General features: G+C 42.4%; 1 long non-coding RNA gene across 1 annotated transcript in view; it reads left to right on the forward strand.

Annotated features, from left to right (window-relative positions):
- Window positions 1-20,803, forward strand: part of LOC140188602 (uncharacterized) — a 57,559-nt gene that overhangs the window by 18,113 nt on the left and 18,643 nt on the right. The window contains exon 2 of the long non-coding RNA XR_011883337.1: window positions 17,973-18,089. This is a non-coding gene — a long non-coding RNA (uncharacterized lncRNA). The remainder of the gene's footprint in view (window positions 1-17,972; window positions 18,090-20,803) is intronic.

Genomic DNA, 20,803 nt, shown 5'->3' on the forward strand with positions numbered 1-20,803 from the left:
TTTTGGATTTTCTCCCTGTTTAGAAAATAGTCTGCATATTTATTTCTACTATGGAAGTGCACAACAATGCATTTTCCAATATTGTGTTTCATTTGCCACTTTCTTGCCCATTCTCCTAATCTATCTGAGTCCTTCAGCAGCCTTCCTATTTCCTTAACACTACCTGCCTCTCCACCAATCTTCGTATCATCTGCAAACTTGGCAACAAAGCCATTATTCCATCATCTAAATCATTTATATACAGCATAAAAAGAAGTGGGCCCAACATAGACTCCTGTGGAACACCACTAGTCACTGGCAGCAAACCAGAAAATGATCCTTTTATTCCCATTAGCTGCCTTCTACCAATCAGCCAATGCTCTAACCATGCCAGTAATTTTCCTGTAATACCATGGCTTCTTAACTTGGTAAGCAGCCTCATGTGAGGCACCTTGTCAAAGGCCTTCTGAAAATCCAAATATACAACATCCACTGCATCCCCTTTATCAAACCTACTGGTAATCTCCTCAAAGAATTCCAACAGGTTTGACAGGCAAGATTTTCTCTTAAGGAAATTATGCGGACTTTGTTCCATCTTGTCCTGTGTCACCAAGTACTCTATAACCTCATCATTAACAATTCACTCCAACATCTTCCCAACCACTGAGGTCAGGCTAACTGGTCTATAATTTATTTTCTGCTGCCTCCCCCCTTTCTTAAAGAGGGGGAGTAACATTTGCAATTTTCCAGTCCTCTGAAACCATGCCAGAGTCCAATGATTTTTGAAAGATCATTGCTATGCCTCCACAATCTCTACTGCTTCCTCTTTCAGAGCTCTAGGGTGTGGTTCATCTTGTCTGAGTGACTTATGTACCCTTAGGTCTTTCAGCTTTTTGAGCACCTTCTCCCCTGTAATAGTAACTGCACTCACTTCTCTTCCCTCACACCCTTCAATGTCTGGCACACAACTAGTGTCTTCCACAGTGAAGACTAATGCAAAATACTCATTTAGTTCAACTGTCATCACTTTGTTCCCCTTTATTATTGCTCCAGCCTGGTTTTCTCGTGGTCCCATATCCACTCTCATCTCTCTCTTTTGTTTTACATACTTGAAAAAGCTTTTACTATCCACTTTGATACTGTTTCTAGCTTGCTTTCATCTTTTACCTGTTCTCTGTGGTTTTAAAGGCTTCCCAATTCTGTCTTCCCACTAATTTTTGCTTTGTTGTATGCTCCCTCTTTTGTTTTTACATTAGCCTTGACTTCCCTCGTCAGCCACAATTGTATTATTTTGCCATTTGAGTCTGCAGTGAGATCGCATCCAACTGTATACCTATTGTGGTGACAGGCAAATTGCAGAGGGTCCAGGTCCTTGCTTATGCCGGGGTTGATTTTAGCAATGACCAATCTCTTGAAGTTCTTCAGACTGTCTGGAGAAATGGAAATGTGAATAGGTAGTTAGCGCAGAGCACTCACGTGGCCGTCCCCTCAGCAATAAGTTGTTAATTCTCCTGACATACGAGTGTGAGTATGTGTGTGATGATAAACCTGATTCTGGTATGGGTCTCTTTTATGGACTGAGAGTGGAAGGGGGCAGTGGAAGGGGAGGGAGCAGGAAACTCCCTCTATGCGGACTGGTGTGTGTTCCCTTTCTGAAGTGCACAATCAATTCTTTGGTCTTACTGAGTTGAGTGCAAGGTTGTTGCAGTAACACCACTGAACCAGCTGATACATCTCGCTCCTGCACGCCTTTTTGTCACCATCTGAAATTCTGCCAACAATATTTGTGTCGTCAGAAAATTTATAGATGGCATTTGAGCTGTGCCTAGCCCATAGTTGTGGACATCCAGAGAGTGGAGCAGTGGGCTAAGCGCTCACCCCTGAGGTGCGCCAGTGTTGTTCATCAGTGAGGAGGAGATGTTATTTCTGATCTGCACAGATTCTGGTCTTCCAGTGAGGAAGTCAAGGATCTAGTCACAGAGGGAGGTACAGAGGCCCAGGGTTTGGAGCTTGTTGATTATAACTGAGGATATGATTGTGTTGAACTCTGATCTGTAATCTATAAACAGCAGCCTGAGATACTGAATTATTCCTACTGTCCAGATGATCCAAGGCCAAGTGGAGAACCAGTGAGATTTCATCCGCTGTGGACCTATTGCGGTGATTGTCAAATTGCAGAGGGTCCAGGACCATGCTGAGGCAGGAGTTGATTCTAGCTATGACCAATCTCTTAAAGCATTTCGTCACAGTAGATGTGGGTGCCAGTGGACAATAGTTGTCAAGGCAGTTCACTCTGCTCTTCTTAGGCACTGGTATGATCGTTGTCCTTTTGAAGTAGGTGGGAATATCCAACTGTAGCAGTGAGAGACTAATTTCACAATACATGCCCATGGTAATGAACCCAATTCTGATTCCCCTTAATACTCCCACTGTTGGTGGGAACAGATTTTCAGAGCCCCACCAGGTACACCAACAGGGTCTGACCCTCCTGAACGATGTTCTGACATCAGCCTCCAAGTCAGGGATCACAGGCTGCAGGGATTTACAAAGGTGTAGTTTTATTCTCCCTTTCAAAACGTGTATAAAAGGTATTGAGCTCATCTCGGAGTGAAGCACCACAGCTGTTCATGACATTAGGTTTTGCCTTGTAGAAAGTGATAGCCTGCAAACCCTGCCAGAGCTGATATGCATTCGATCCCATCTCCAGCCTTAACTGGAATTGTTCTATCACTCTTAAGGTAGCTTTTTGTAGACCACACCTGGACTTCCTGTATAGTTCTGGATTACCAGTCTTGAATGCCAAAGGTCTAGCCCTCAGCGGGCAATGAATCTCCTGGCTCATCCATGGCTTTTGATTTGAGTATATTCCCACTTCCTTTCCAGTCCTGATGAAGAGTCTCAGATTGAAATGTCAACTGTTTATCAATTTCCAAAGATGTTGTCTAACCTGCTGAGTTCCTCCAGCATTCTGTATGCATTGCTTTGGATTTCCAGCATCTGTAGAATCTCTTATGCTTAAAATAATTTCCTTCAAGTTCAAATTCCTCTATCAGGGATCACTTTCCATAAGATATAGGAGCAGAATTAGCCCATATAGCCCATCGTCTGCTGCACCATTTCAATGTGGCTGATCCATTTTCTCTGTCAGCCCCAATCTTACGCCTTTTCTCTGTACCCTTCATGCCCTGACAAATCAAGTATCTATCACTCTGTCTTAAATATACATAAAGATTTGGCCTCCACAGCTGTCGATGGCAATGAATTCCACAGATTCATTACTCTCTGAATGAAGAAATCCCTTTTTATCTCTGTTCTAAAAGGACACATCTCTATTCTGAGGCTGTCCCCTCTGGTAATGACTCTGCTACCACAGGAAATATCCTCTCCATATCCACTCACTCAAGACCTTTTATCATTCGATAGGTTTCAATTAGGCCACCCCTCATTCTTCTGAATTCTGGTGAATACAGGCCCAGAGTCATCAGTTACTCTTCATATGACAAGCCGTTCAATCCGGAATTATTTCGTGAACCTCCTTTGAACCCTCTCCAGTTTCAGCACATCTTTTCTTAGATAAGGGGCCCAAAACTGCTCACAACACGCCAAGTGCATCATCACAAGTCCTATATAACGTCTCAACATTACATCCTCAATATATTCAATATACATAATTTATTTACTTGTTTATTAGTATGTTTTATTTTTTTTTCTCTCTCTGCTAGATTATGTATTGCATTGAACTGCTGCTGCTAAGTTAACAAATTTCACGTCACATGCCGGTGATAATAAACCTGATTTTGATATTCTAGTCCTCTTGAAATGAATACTAACATTTCATTTGCCTTCCTCACCACAGACTCAACCTGCAAATTAACTTTAGGAAATCCTGCACAAGCTCCCAAGCCACTTTGTGCCTCAGGGTTTTTTTATGTCCTCTCCATTCAGAAAATAGTCAACTCTTTCATTTCTTCTCACAAAGTGTATGACCATACACTTCCCGACACTGTGTTCCATCTGCCACTTCTTTGCCCATTCTCCTAGTCTGTCACCGGCAGCCAGCCAGAAAAGGCTCCCTTTATTCACACTCTTTGCCTCCTGCCAATCAGCCACTGTTTTATCCATGCTAGAATTTTTTCCTGTAATACCAAGGGCTCATAACTTTTTGAGCAACATCACGTCTGATGGTTGTCCGTCGTTTCTGATGATGACCAAAGCCTGTATGGGAGGAGTTTTATAGTGAAAAAAAAGCCATTGAACTGGGGCAGCTCCACTTTCTTGACCCCAAAAATCCTGATCCAGTGGTACGAAAGATTGTCACGACTGGAGACTTACTTGGCTGCAGTGGATAGCCATTATGGCTCCTGTGTTTTTGTCATACCCTTTGCTCTCCTCAAAGTGTTCTTGGCTGCTGGATCTTGTAGTTGATCTCACCTGGCCAGTGCAGCGGAAATGGCTTTGGCTTCTGTCTCGCTGGGCTGGAGGATCCTGTTACCCTCAGCTGGTTTAGCCCATCTGCTGAAATGGGGCACTGGGGTACGGCCACTCTTACATGCAAAGAGTTATTTGGAGCCACAGGTGAGAGTTGGGAGCAGGTGGGGACCAAAGGTGGTCAAACTGCCTCTGGATGGAGCATGACAAGCCCACGACCAGAGGTGCTGCTACCCCTCTCTGGACATTCCATACACCCCATGTGTGGTACCTTGCCAAAAGCCTTCTTAAAATACAAGTACACAACATCAACCGATTTTCCTTTGTCTATCCTGCTTGTTATTTCTTCAAAGAATTCCAACAGATTTGTCAGGCAAGATTTTCCTTTGAGGAAACCATGCTGACTAGTGCCTATTTTATCATGTGTCTCCAAGAATCCCTGAAAACACATCTTTAGCAATTGACCCCAACATCTTCCCAACCACTGAGATCAGACTAACTGGCCTATCATTTCCTTTCTTTTGCCTCTCTCACTTCCTGAAGTGTGGAATGCCATTTGCAATTTTCCAGTCTTCCGGAACCATTCCAGAATCTAGTGATTCCCAAAAGATCATTACTAATGCCTCTACAATCTCTTCAGCCACCTCTTTCAGAACACTGGTGTGCTCTCCATCTGGTCCAGGTGACTTATCTACCTTCAGACCTTTCAGCTTCCCAAGACACTGCTCCGTAGTAATGAACTTCACACACTTCATGACCCTTGACACCGGAACTTCCACCATACTGATCGCATCTTCCACAGTGAAGACTGATGCAAAATACTTATTCAGTTCATCCCCCATTTCCTTGTCCCCCATTACTACCTCTCCAGCATTGTTTTCCAGCAGTCTGATACCCACTCTCGCCTCTCTTTTACACTTTATGTATCTGAAGAAATTTTTGGTATCCTCTTTAATATTACTGGCCAGCTTACTTTCATATTCCATCTTTACCTTCTTAATGACATTTTTAGTTGCCTTCTCTTGTTAGCCGCGATTTGTGTCATCTTTCCTTTAGAATACTTCTTCCTTTTTGGGATGTATATCTTCTGCTTTCAAATTACTTCCTGAAATTCCAGCCATTGCAGTGGTGCCAAGATCCCTGTCAGTGTTCTTTTCCATTCAATTCTGGCTAACTACCTCTCACACCTCTGTAATTCCCTTTACTTCAATGTAATACCAATACATCTGACTTTAGCTTCTTAAATTTCAGGGGATATTTGATCATATTATGATACTTTTCCCCAAGGGTTCTGTTACCTTAAGCTCTCTAATTCATTCCAGTTCATTGCACAACACCCAATCCAGAATAGCTGATCCTCTCGTGGGCTTAACCATGAGCTGCTCTAAAAAGCTATTCTACAAATTCCCACGCTTGGGAACTATGACCAACCCGATTTTCCCAATTCACCTGCATATTGAAATCCCCCATGCTTATTGTAACATTGCCCTTTTGGCATACATTTTGTATTTCTCATTGTAATTTGTAGACCACATCTGTATGCAGGTCTGTATACAACTCCCCCTTGCAGTTCCTTAGCTCTATCCACAATGATTCAACACCTTCGGGCCCTATACCACCTCTTCCTAATGAGTTAATTTCATTTGCTACCACAGAGCATGCCACCCCTCCTGCCTTCCTGCCTGTCCTTTCGATACAATGTCATCTCCTTGGACATTAAGCTCTCAGCTATAATCTTCTTTCAGCAAATGATTCATTGATACCGGCATCATAAATGCCAGTCTGTAACTGTGCTACAAGTTCAACTACCGTATTCTGCACACAGCGCATATTCAAATATAACACCTTCAGTTCTGTATTCACCTTTCTCGATTTTGTCTGCCCTTTACATTGCAACTCATCCTATTGACTGTAATTTTTCCCTGTCAACAGTCTCTCCTGGCTAGGAGTATCACTACACCTGGTCTTTGTTTGTAAATTATAAGATCACAAGACATTAGGCCATTCAGCCATTCGAGACTGTTCTGCAATTCCATCATGGCTGATCCCAGATCCCACTCAACCCCATACACCTGCCTTCTTGCCAACTCTGTGTCCTCTAGTTGTGGATACCCCCACCATAGGAATCATCCTCTCCACATCCACCCCATCTTGTCCTTTCAACTTTTGTAGGTTTCAATGAGATCCCCACGCATTCTTCTAAATTCCAGTGAGTACAGGCCCAAAGCTGCCAAACACTCCTCATATGTTAACCCCGTCATTCCTGAAACCATCCTCATGAGCTCTCTCCAACAATAATACATCGTTTTTGAGACATGGGGTGTAAACTGTTGACAATACTCCAAGTTTGGCCTGACTAGTGTCTCATAAAGACTCAGCGTTATCTCCTTGCTTTTATATTCTATTCCCCTTGGGATAAATGACAACATTACATTTACTTTCTCTCCCACAGACTCCACCTGTAAATTAACCTTCTGGGAGTCTTGCACAAGGACTCCCAAATCCCTCTGTATCTGTTTGAACCTCCTCTCCATTTAGATAATAGTCCGCACTGTTGTTCCTTTTACCAAAATGTATTATCATGGTATTCCATCTGCCATTTTTTGCCTATTCTTCCAATTTGTCTAAGTTTTGCTGCAAATGCTTTGCTTCCTCAGCACTACTTACCCTTCCACCTATCTTCGTATCATCCGCAAACTTTACCACAAAGCTATCAATTCCATTATCCAAATCATTGACAAACAATGTGAAAAGTAGCAGTCCCTTGAGAAACCAACTACCTCATCCTCAGCACTATCATTCCAGTTCCCATCCCCCTGCCAGATTAGATTCAACCCTCCCAAACAACTCTAACCAACCTGCAAACAATGCTGTTGGACTCCCCTCAGGTTCAGGTGTAACCTGTCCCTTTTGTACCTTCCCCAGAAGAGATCCCAATAATACATAAATCTGAACCCCCGCCCCTTGCATCTGTTGCTCAGCCACACATTCACCTGCCAAAAACATCCTATTCTTACCCTCACTGGCACTTGGCACAGGCAGTCATCCAGAGATTTCTGCACTAGCTCTTTCATGTCAAAGGTTTTTCCTCCAGGATTTCCCTGTATTTTGCTGCATTCATTTTACCCCTTACCTTCACGAAAGTTCCTGATCCTGCTGCATTGAAGCATCTCCACAGCATAAGGCAGCCACTACCATACTTCACAGCTGGGATGGTGTGGTTTTGATGAGGTGCAGTGTTTGGCTTACACCAAACATAATGGTTTGTCTGATGTCCAAGAAGCTCAATTTTGGTTTCATCAGACCATGGAACCTCCTTCCAGTTGACTTCAGAGTCTCCCAATGCCTTCTGGCAAGCTTCAGTCAAGATTTCATGTCTTTTTTTTCTCCAATAGTGGCTTTTCCCATAAAGCTGCAACTGGTGAAGCACCCAGGCAACAGTTGTTGTATGTGCAGTCTCTCCCCCATCTCAGCCACTGAAGCTGGTAACTCCCCCAGCATTGTCATCGATCTCTTCGTGGACTCCCTCACTAGTCCCTTCTTGCATAGTCTCAGTTTTTGAGGACAGCCTGCTCTAGGCAGATTTACAGCTGTGCCATATTCTTTCATTTCTTGATGATTGACTTAACTGTACTCCAAAGGATATTCAGTGACTTGGAAATGTTCTTGTATCCATCTCCTGACTTGTGCTTTTCAAAAACTTTTCACAGGATTTTCTTAGACTGTTCTTTTGTCTTCATGGTGTAGTTTTTGCCAGGATACTGACTCACCAGCAGTTAGACCTTCCAGATACAGGTGTATTTTTACTACAATCAATTGAAATACTTTAACTGCACAGGTGATCCCCATTTAACTAATCATATGACTTCTAAAACAAATAATGATTTGCTGTGTCATATTAAAGGGGTGAATATTTATGCATTCAATTATTTAGTGTTTTATATTTGTAATTTCAGTCGCTTTATAGAGATCCGTTTTCACTTTGACAGGAAAGAGTCTTTTTCTGTTGATCAGTGTCAAAAAAGCCAAATGAAATCCACTGTGGTTCAATGCTGTAAAACAGTAAAACATGAAAACTTCCAAGGGAGTGAATACTTTTTATAGGCACTGTAAATTTATTGTGTTCCTTATGCTTAATGTATTGAATCAGAGTAACCAGCATATCCTCTCTCTCTACTGACCAAAGCTCAATAAATGTGGTTGTACTATTTTCAAACACACGTCTCATTGCTCCTTATCATGGATGCAGTGTATCTTCTAATTCCATTAGATAATCCTCAAGGGTCTGGAAGCAAGTCTCCACAAAACTGAAGGTGACATCTAAAGATTTCAGCAGGCAATGAACTGAATGCATTTTTCTAATTGCATTAGAGGACTCTCAGGGGTTTGGGAGTGAGCATCCATATGATTGAATGTGACATTGAGCAATAAAACTATAACAGGCTTGATCTGCACCCAGTAATAATTACCCAGCTCATCCAGTTCAGGCTGGTTGTAGGGAGGGGCTGGGTGTTCATTTGATTCAGTTCCAAACCAGCCTATAGAGGATATGAAGGCAGACACTGTGGATGATGTCATGAAAGGACAAAGTTTACAAATAGTTTCAAGAAGGTGAGGCTGTTCTCTTTGGAAGAGAGGAGGCTGCAGGTCTTCATGAAGGATACTCTGTCTTCCCTTCTTGCTGCCTCACTAACACCACAGTAGTGTAGTGGTTAACACAATATTAATACAGTTCAGAGTTCAATTCCAGCACCATCTGTAAGGGAGTTGTACATTTTCCCCACAACTGCATGGGTTTCCTCTGGGTGCTCTGGTTTCCTCCCACAGTCCAAAGATATGCTGTTTAGTGGATCAATTGGTCATGGTAAATTGTCCTTTGATTAGGCTTGTTAAATCAGTGGGTTGCTGGGGGGTGCAGCTCGTTGGTTCGGAGGGCCTGTTTCACACTGTATCTCTAAATAAATAAATAAAAACAAATCAGCACTGCCAACATAATCAAAGCAACACACAACACGTGCCAGAGGAACTCAGCAGGTCAGGCAGCATCAATGGAAATTAATAAACAGTCGAAATTTCCGGCCGGGACCTTTCTTCAGGGATATGACCAGGGAGGCATTCGAAAATAGAAGAGGGGATTTTAACATCTTTTAAGCAGTGGGTTCAAGTGCAAGTTTATCATCATTCAACAAAATAGGGGCTATGCAGTAGGGAAATTCTAGGCAGTTTCTCGAGTAGGTCACATAATCAGCACAACATTGTGGGCCGAAGGGCCTGTAATGTACTGCAGGTGTCTATGTTCTACGTAATACACATGTATGCCACCAAGCAAAATAACCTTCGTCTAGACCAAGTACATATAACACAGTTCATGTAACTCACACACAACACATAAATAAACTCACAACTCAGCCCGAAACATCGACTGTACCTCTTCCTATAGATGCTGCCCGGCCTGCTGCGTTCCACCAGCATTTTGTGGGTGCTGCTAACAAATAATAAGGTGCTTTTATGATTATTGTCAGAAACAGTTGAGTAATATATAAGGTCATGTTTGCAGGAAGGAACTTTCATTCAACAGGGTGATTTTCAAGCAGTACTCAGAGGAAAAGAATGAGATCTGAAATGAAGACAGGAAATGCTGCCGAGCACAGTGCAGATCACGAGGCGAAATAAATCCCGGAGCCAGAAGGAAAGGGTATGTCCGACAAAGGAATTATAAATTGAATACTTTGGTCTACTCAAGGTGGAATGAAAGGCAAGAGAAAGGGAAACAGGAACCTTGGCCTCGGCACCACTTCCCTGTTCTGAACTGGTTTTCCTTGATTCCCTGGTGAGCTGGTGATGAATCAGCCTCTCAAGCTGTGTTTGATGAGAACTTAGAACATAGAACACTATAGCACAGTGCAGACCCTTCACCCACGATATTCTGCCAGCTTTATAACCCACCCTAAGATCAATCTAACCCTTTCCTCCTACATAGCCTCCATTTTTTTAATCATCTATGTGCCTATCTAAAAGGTTCCTAAATGTCCCTAATGTATCTGCCTCTATCACAGCCCCCAGCAGAGCATTCCATGTACCCCCCACTCTCTACGCAAAAACCTCTGACATCTCTCCTATACTTTCCTCCAATCACCACAAAATAATTATGCTCCCTTGTATTACCCATTTCCACACTGGAAAAATGCTGTCTACTTGATCTCTATCTTGTTGAAGGAAGATCCATTTCTGCTCGAAGGCGTGACATTTAATATTATGTTTCAAACCATAGTTCCAGTTCCAATAGTTTTGTCTTGTGAACTTCGATCAAGTCACCTCTCATCCTCCTTCACTCCAAACAAGAAACCTTTAGCTCGCTCAACTTCTACCACCCCAGACAGGAGGTTCAAGGCACCCACAACTCTCTGTGTAAAAAACATGCCCTGAACATCTCCTTTGAATTTTCCTCTCTCACCTTAAACACATCCTTCAATGGTCACAGACCTCCAGGCAGACGAAAACCGTCCCATCTCCGGTGACCAAGCTAACTTTGAATCTCATCTACCAAGTCTCCCATGTACCTTAATGGCTTTAATTTATCTTGGCTTACTTTTTGAATTTTTGCGGAAGTGGTGTGATCACTCGAGTCAAGTATGATGTTCTCCTAAGGGGCTGTTTAGGATGGATTTCCTTAACAGAAAATGTCCGTGTTTGAGTTTGTTTAACGTGGTGGGAGGGGAGGCTGATGCAGGGGCCTCCACCACACAGTCCTTGACAGATCAGGGTCAGGGTCCAGGAGCATTGAATGTAAGATCACTGCTACAGCCTTCCTCCACCTTCACTGCTGTCATCTTCCTCCAGCTCCACCACTGAGGTCTTGGTTGGATCGCTCTTCGTCTGGAGCCTCTCCTTTGATCCTACCGCCATGAGTGACCGATTCAGGAGCTAAGCTCTGTTGGCATTGCTCTTGGGATCGCTGGAACTCACAAGCCTCTCCACCATGACAAGGTGATAATCCTCGGAGAAGCTATCTCAATAGAGCCCTCTGGTGAAAGGTGATGACGTGAGGACCAAGGAAAGCCGCAACACAGGACAGGCTCCATGGCCCATGAGTCCAACACCAACCTTTTACACCAGTGGTTCCCAACCTGGTGTCCACAGACCCCTCCATTAATGGTAGAGGTCCATGGCTTAAAGAAGGTTGAGAATCCCCATTTTACACTAATCGCAATTTATTCTCCCCCATGTTCCCATCAACCCCATCATTCTATCCTCTCCTACCTACCGGACAATTAATGCACCTACCAGCATGCCTTTGGGACATCAGGGGAAAACTGGGTAGCTGGGGGAAACCCACGTGGTCACTGAGAGAACAGTGACAGAGGTCGGGATTGAACCTGAGTCACTGGGGCTGTGAGGCTGTGACACTGTGCAACAACTACATTCAAATATCAATGGAACAGATACAAACTTAAGTAGTTTGAGTTCTGTGCAATGAAACGTTTAATTTTTAACCAAACTTGTTGCTGCTAATCAACGTGAGCTAAATTGGCATTGTGCTGTGGTATTGTATAATTAAAGTTCCATTCTTCTCTGGGCTAATTGATCTAGTTGTTTATGCTTACGGAAGTCATTTTTGCTCCATCAGTACGAAAGAAAGCAGTTAATGGACTAGTATCATTCTGCAGAATGTGCAGATAATGTTAAAAAAAAATCACTTTATCTTGTCAGAAATACTCAGCTCCGATCAGGTCAATATCTGAAGCTCGATCACGTCTGTGTTTATAACAACCTGAATCTTTCATTCCCATCATCACCCATGCACACTTGGAAATATATCTTAATGCAAGATCTTAGCCCAAGACGTTGGCTCTTTAATCCCTTCCATAGATGCTGCCTGATCTGCTTAGTTTCTCCAGCATTTAGTCCATATTACTCTGGATTTCCACCATTTGCAGAATCTCTTGTCTTGGACTTACACTCAGTAGTGACTTTATTAAGTACAGGAATGGAACCCAGTGTGATCTTCTGCTGCTGTAGCCCATCCACTTCAAGGTTTGACATGTTGTGCATTCAGAGATGCTCTTCTGCACACCACTGTTGTAACGCGTGGTTATTTGAGTTACTGTCACCTTCCTGTCAGCTTGAACCAGTCTGGCCATTCTCCTCTGACCTCTCTCATTAACTAGGTGTGCTTGCACACAGAACTGTTGGTCACTGGATGTTTTTTGTTTGTCGTACCATTCACTATAAACTCACAGACGGTTGTGCGTGAGAATCCCAGTAGATCAACAGTTTCTGAGATATTCAAACCACCCTGTCTGGCACCAATAATCATTCCACAGTCAAAGTCAATTAGATCACATTTCTTCCCCATTTTGATGTTTAGTTTGAACAACTGGACCTCTTGACCATGTCTGCATGTTTTTATACATTGAGTTGCTGCCACATGATTCATGATTAGATATTTGCATTAACGACAGATGTACAGGTGTACCTAATAAAATAGCCACTGAGTAGATTTCACCACACTGTTCTAATATTCTTAAAGTTTTGTGAGCTGCCTGCAAAACATTATCGTATATTGCCAGTACCATCTTGGCTGGGTGGATTCCACAACCGATCGATTTTTAAGGACTTTCAGGAACAGTTATTACCCCTCAACCATCAGGCTCTTGAACCAAAGGGAATAACTTCACTCAACTTCACTTGTTCCATCACTAAATTGTTCTCACAAGCAATGGACTCACTTTCAAGGACCTTTCATCTCATGTTCTTGATATTTATTGCTTATATAGTTAGTATTTTTTTCTTTTTGTATTTAAACAGATGCTTTTTTTTTCACATTGGTTGAATGCCCAGTTGGTGTGGTCTTTCATTGATTCTATTATGGTTACTACTCTATTACTGAATTATTGAGTAGGTTTATTCTCTCCGGCATATGTCCACAAGAAAATGAATGTCAGGGTTGTATATGGTGTTATATATGTACTTCGATAATAAATTTACTTTGAACTCTGAACTTTGAACACATGTCAGTACTTAGTATTTAGTTACTTCTTTGAATTTGCATAGTTTGTCTTCTTTTGCACATTGCTTGTTTATCAGTCTTTATTTATGTATAGTTTTTCGTAATTCTTTATTACATTGTGTTTCTTTATTTTCCTGTGAATGCCCACAGGACAATGAATCTCAGGGTAGTGTATGGTGACATATACAAACTTTGATGCTAAATTTACTCTGAACTTTGAACATTCTAGTGATATATTTCAATGGATGTATTTTTGATCTAAATCCAGAAACTTCCTCTCCAACATCATTGTGGGAGGTTGGTAGCTTCGATTAAAATAAATTTGTTTTTTTTGAATGAAGGAAGAAATTACATTTTTGTAGTGTCTTTCATGATTACTGGAACGTCCTAAAGATCCATTGTAGAGAACTTTCGATGTGACGTAGGAAATGGGGTACGAGAAGCTTCCACAACTAGCAATGGGATGCTGATGGATGACCTCTTTGAGAGACATTGGTTTAGGGATAAATATTGTTCCTAGGATACTGGGGAGAACCCTATTCTTTAAATCAATGCCATGAGATGGCAGATGGAGTTCAACCTGGAGAAGAGTGAAGTGATTCACTTTGGAAGGTTAAATTTGAAGGCAGAATACAGGGTTAATAGCATAGTTCTTGACAGTGTGGTGGAACAGAGAGATTTTGGGGTCCATGCCTATAGATCCTTCAAAGTTGCTGCGCAGGTTGATAGGGTGGTTAAGAAGGTGCGTGGTGTGTTGGCCTTCATTAGTCGGGGGCAGAGTTCACGAGCTGCAAGGTCATGTTACAGCTCTATAAAACCCTGGTTAGATCACACTTGGAATATTGTGTTCCGTTCTGGTCGCCTCATTATAGCAAGGATGTGGAAGCTTTAGAGAGGGTGCAGAGGAGATTTAGCAAGATTTTCTCCAGAACTAGAGAATGTGTCTTATCAGGATAGAGTTAGTGATCTATGGTTTTTCCTCTTCGGAGTGAAGGAGGACGAGAGGTGACGATAGAGATGTACAAGATCATAAGAGGCATAGATTGAGTGAACTGCCAGAGCCATTCTCCCAGGGTGGAAAAGGTAAGAACAGAGACAGACTTTTAAGATGATTGGAAGAAAGTTTAGCGGGGGATGTCGAAGGTAGTATTTTTACACAGAGTGAGGTGACTGTGTGAAACTTACTACCATGGGTGATGGTAGAGGCAGATACATCTAAGATAGTTACATAGATGATAGAAAAATGGAGGGCTATGTAGGAGGGAAGGTTAGATTGATCTTAGAGCAGGTTAAAAGGTCAGCACAACATTGTGAACCGAGGGGCTTGTCCTGTGCTGTATGTTCTACGTTCTGTGTCATTAAAGTAGGAAACACAGGACTTTATAGCTGATTTTAAGACTTATAACTGATTTTAACTGACACGTGGCTGTTGTGTTTTAATATTTATTATTTAGTGTTGCGTTTGTTATGTTATGATTGCACTGCTCCTGAGACACGCTGTCTCATTCTGCCCTGCAGAGCTGATGTACGGTTAGAATGACAATAAAGTTTTTTGAATCTTTGAATCTTGAATCTTTTAATCTTTTAGATGAGAGAGAGAGACAGACAGAGAGAGAGACAAACAGAGAGAGAGACAGAGAGAGAGACAGAGACAGACAGACAGAGACAGATAGAGAGATAGAGAGAGAGACAGACAGACAGAGAGGCAGACAGAGACAGACAGAGACAGAGAGAGAGAGACAGAGAGAGAGAGAGAGACAGAGAGAGAGACAGAGACAGAGACAGAGAGAGAGAGACAGAGAGACAGACAGAGACAGACAGAGACAGACAGAGATCCCGTCCTTGGGTCAATGCCACAGTATTCCATTGGTGAGACAGCCTCAGGACCCCGGAGCGACTGTCAGCATTCCACTGAGGTCAGGGCTCCTTGTTAATGTTCACTGCACTGACAGAGAGAGTCAGGAACATCACATAGGTATTAGTGAGCTGGGCTAACTTTGAATTCAGCAGTCAACGGAGAGTGACATACAACACTCAATCTGTCCATAGAAGGCATACATGCTTGAGATCAGAGTGTTGACAGATGCTTAAAACAACAACTCATTAACTAGTCCATAATGTACTTAAGCTAAGTTTATAGACAGGGCTGTTTTTAGCTGTGATAAGGTCTATGATTAATTTAGGCATTTTCGTGTTTAGATAAGGGTTTTTAGAACATTCTTTTGAACTGATGGCTGAGAGCCAACACTTTAATCTTCCACTGTCTGCCTTTGTGATTGCATTACTAGTGACGGTTGCCTTTGTGTGAAGGGATTTCATATTGTGCATCAGGTGGCTCTTTTCTGTCCCCTCACCACCCCTACCCCCACAGCTCATGTGCTTTGCTGATCTTAAAGGTCCAGAGCCAAGTAGGAATGCTGCAGGGAGCCCAGTTAGTTTCCTTCTCTGAGGTCATCACCGGGAATGCAGAGAGTCCCTGTGGAAATTCCTGCTGATAGTTCACTGAGTTTAACTCAGTTGGAGCCAATGCAAAGTTACACCAATGGCCTCTTGTGATCTGGATCACATGTAGCCTTGGACCTTTTCCAATGCAGCTTGGTCATTTGCCCAGAATGTCTGACGCTCTCTGCATGCAACATGATGCTCTCCTCAAATTACCTAGTGATACCCTCATGTGATTGGGCACTGTACCCAACCCCATACACTCCCACTGTGTCACATTGTCATTCTTACTGTGACATCAGTCCACCAAACCTGATCTGACCCAAAGATTGTTTGTTGTCATTCTTCAGTACATGGGTGTGGAGGGGCCACTGCACAGGATCAGAAAAAGCTGCAGAAAGTTGTAAACTCAGCCAGTTCCACCACGGGAACTAGCCTCCCCAGCATCCAGAACATCTTCAATAGGCGATGCCTCAAAAAAGTAGTATCTACCTTTAAGAACTTCCACCGCCCAGGACATGCCCTCTTCTCATCACTACCATCAAGGAGGAGGTACAGGAGCCTGAAGACACACATTCAACATTTCAGAAACAGCTTCTTCCTGCCTGCCATCAGATTTCTGAATGGACAATGAACCCATGAACACTACCTCACTATTTTCTTTTTGCAATACTAACTTAATTTTATATATTTTTTTCTTATTGTAATTTATATTTTTATTATTATGTATTGCATTGTACTGCTGCTGCAAAGTGACACATTTGATGACATTTACCAGTGATTTTAAACCAGGTTGTGATTCTGATTCGGAGTGAAAAGGAGAACAAAATGATTGTAAGTCAGGATGAAACCTAGCATATAAAGACACAATATAAATATAAATGGGATCCTATAAAGCACAACGTACAAGTTACTGAGTGTGGCCGTTAGAATAGCTTACATATGTAGATAAAGGGTTAGTATAACATTTACATTCCATAGCCAAGCTGTCCCCTTTTTGTGTGTAGATAGCGTTACATCAATCAGCTGGTGTGATAGGAGCACACAGCCGAACACGGATCTGTTCCTATATATGTACAGGAACAAGTGCCTGTGAAATGTGAATGGCAGCTAGATCTGCCCCAAACTTCAGCCGTTTCTTTGTGTAATTTGATTGGTGTGAGTATAAAAGACTGAGAACGGTGCTGTCCTGAGACACAAGAGATTCTGCAGATGCTGGAGATCTGAAGAAGCACACACAAAATGGTGGAGGAACTCAGCAGGTCAGGCAGCGTCTCTGGAGAGGCATAAACAGCCAACATTTCAGAGCAACCCACACAAATGGCGGAAGGTTAGGCAGCTTCTAATGGAGAGTAATAAAGAGACCCTTTTGAACTGAGACCCTTCATCAGGACAGTGCTGTCGCCTGGTCCCACATTTCTAATCTGTTTCTTTGGGCCTGAACATTAATCAGGTCTCAGACGTATCTAGTTTGTTGAGAGGCAGTTATATTAGTCTATTTCCCAGGAGACTTGTTTAACAGTAGGTTGTCTCAGAGTTTCCTTCTGCCTACAGATTCAGAGATGAGGCATTGAAAGAGAATGATAATCAAAAATAGCCATGGCCTTTTCTGCATATTTACTCCCAAACACAGGCAACTGTTAACTACTGCTGTTCCAGTTGGCCAGACTTGATTGGAGAGCACTTCTGTGCCCTCTATGTTAGGAGACAGTGACCTGCCAAAGCACTGTATAGGCTTAGCAGAACGATAACTTTGTATCGTATAAATAGAGTCATAAAATCATAGAGCATTTCAACAGAGAAACAGGCCCTTTGCTCACCTACTCTGCGTTGAACTATAAATCTGCCTAGTCCCCTTGACCTGCACCCAAACCACAGCCCTCCATACCTCTCCCATCCACGTACCTACCCACATTTCTCCTAACTGTTGAAATCAAACCTGAATCCATCACTTCTGCCTGCAGCTCGTTCCACACTCTCACCATCTTCTGAGTGAAGAAGTTCCCCATCATGTTCCCCTTAAATATTTCACCTTTCACCCTAACCTGTGACATGCAGTTCTAGTCTCGCCCAACCTCAGTTGGAAATAAACCACTTGCATTTACCCTATCAGATTGGAAAAGTCAGGTGCAGGCCGAATCGAAGCAGTGGGCTCCAGGCTCCAGAGCTTATCATGGTGACCGAACCTGATGTGTGGACGTCGAATTAGGTGCCGAACCAGATTGAAAAGGTCAGTGTGTCGGGGCTCAAGGTGAGGAACGGGCCAGTTCAGCTCGCTGCTCGGCTCTGTGCTGAACTATGGGTCTCGGGCTCTCTTTGTGGACATCAGTTCAGAATGCCATTTGTTGTGGTTATTGCTTGCATGGTTTTTTTTTCTCTTTGCACATTGGGTGTTCAATGGTCTTTTTTTTTAAAAAAGTTCTTTTGGGTTTCTTTGTTACATGGCTGACTGTTGGGAGATGAATCTCAAGGTTGTGTCATTAGAAAGTGGTGACATAGGTGACATTGAGTACTTAAGAGATGACTTTTTAGAGCAGTTCATGTTTCAGCCCACTAGGGATCTAACTACTCTGGACTGGGTCTTGTGCAATGAACCAGAATTGATCAGAGAGTTTAAGGTCAACGAGCCCTCAGGGGAAAGTGATCATAATGTGATCAAATTCACCTTGAAATTTGAGAAGGAGAAGGTAAAGTCATATGTATCAGTACAGGGAATTACAGAGGCATGAGAGAGGATTTGGCGAAATTGATTGGAAAAGAACACTGGTAGGGATGACGGCAGAACAGTAATTGTTGGAATTTCTGGAAGCAATTCAGAAGGCACAGGATATATACATCTCAAAGTGAAAGAAGTATTCTAAAGGAAAGATGAACAACCATGGCTAATAAGAGAAGTCAAAGCCAACATAAAAGCCAAAGAGAGGGCATATAATAGAGCTAAGATTAGTGTGAAGTTAGAGGATTGGGAAACTTTTAAAAACCAACAGAGGGCAACTAAAAAGGTAAAGGTAAAGACCGAATACAAAAGTAAGTTAGATAATAATATTAAAGAGGATACTGTACTAAAAGTTTCTTCAGATACATAAGAATGTAAAAGAGAGGCAAGAGCGATATTGGATTACTGGAAAATGATGCTGGAGAGGTAGTAATGGGGGATAAGGAAATAGCAGGTGAACTGAATGAGTATTTAGCAGCAGTCTTCCCTGTGGAAGACACCAGCAGTATGATGGAAGTTCCAGGTGTCTGGGGCTTGAAGTTTGTGAAGTTACCAATACTAGAGAGAGGTTCTTGGTAAATTGAAAGGTCTGAATGTAGATAAGTCACCTGGACCAGATGGCGTACTCCCTAGGTTTCTGAAAGAGTTTGCTGAAGAGATTGTGGAGGCATTAGTAATGATCTTGCAAGAATCACTAGATTCTGGTTTGGTACCGGAAGACTGGAAAATTGTAAATGTCACTCGAATCTTCAAGAAGGGAGAGAGGCAGAAGAAAAGAAACTGTAGGCCAGTTAGTCTGACTTCAGTGCTAGGGAAGATGTTGGAGTCGATTATTAAGGATGAGGTTTCAGGATACTTGAAGGCACGTGATAAAATAGGCCAAAGTCAGTATAGTTTCCTCAAGGGAAAATCTTGCCTGACAAATCTGCTGGAATTCTTTGAAGAAATAACAAGCAGGATAGACAAAGGAGAATTGGTTGATGTTGTATACTTGGATTTTCAGAAGGCCTTTCACAAGTTGCCACACATGAGGCTGCTTAACAAGCTATGAGCCCATGATATTACAGGAAAGATTCTAGCATGGATAAGGCAGTGGCTGATTGGCTGGAGGCAAAGAGTGGGAATAAAGGGAGCCTTTTCTGACCAGCTGTCGATAACTTAGTGGTGTTCTACAGGGGACTGTGTTGGGACTGATTCTTTTTACGTTATGATTTGGATGATGGAATTGGTGACTTTGTTGCGAAGTTTGCAGATGATATGAAGGTAGGTGGAGGGTAGGTAGTTTTGAGGAAGTAGAGAAACCACAGAAGGACTTAGATTAGAAGATTGAGCAAAGAAATGACAGATAGAGTATATGCATTTTGGTAGAAGAAATGAAACAAGAGAAAATACAAAATACTCTTTTCTAAATGGAGAGAAAATACAAAAAAAACTGAGGTGCAGGGGCCTTGGGAGTCCTTGTGCAGGATTCCCCAAAGGTTAATTTGCAGGTTGAGTCTGTGGTGAGGAAGGCAAATGCAGAGTTTGCATTTATGTCAAGAGGACTAAAATATAAAAGCAAGGATGTAATGTTGAGACTTTATAAAGCACTGGTGAGGCCTCACTTGGAGTATTGTGAGCAAGTTTGGGCCCCTTACCTTAGAAAGGTTGTGCTACAACTGGAGGGGGTTCAAAGGAGGTTCATGAAAATGATTCCAGGATTGAATGGCTTGTCACATCAAGAGCATTTGATAGCTCTGGGCCCGTATTCACTAGAATTCAGAAGAATGAGGGGTGACCTAATTGAAACTTGTCAAATGATGAAAGGCCTTGAAAGAGTGGATGTGGAGAAGATTGTTCCTATGGCGGGAGAGTCCAGGAGCAGAGAACACAGCTTCAGAATAGAGGGGCACCCTTTTAGATCGGAGATGAGGAGGAATTTCTTTAGCCAGAGAGTGGTGAATCTGTGGAATTCTTTGCCGCAGGCAGCTGTGGAGGCCGAGTCTTTATGTACAGTGCCTATAAAAAGTAGTCACACCCCCCCCCCTCCACCTTTTGGAAGTTTTCATGTTTTATTGTTTTACAAAATTGAATTGCTGGGGATTTAATTTGGCTTTTTTGACGCTGATCAATAGAAAAAGACTTTCATGTTGAAGTGAAAACATATTTTTATAACTTGGTCTAAATTTATTACAATTATTAAACACAAAATAATTGATTGTGTGATTACTCACCGTCTTCAAGTCAGT

Source organism: Mobula birostris, chromosome 27 (genome assembly GCF_030028105.1).
Source record: "Mobula birostris isolate sMobBir1 chromosome 27, sMobBir1.hap1, whole genome shotgun sequence".
Taxonomy (NCBI): Eukaryota; Metazoa; Chordata; class Chondrichthyes; order Myliobatiformes; family Myliobatidae; genus Mobula; species Mobula birostris.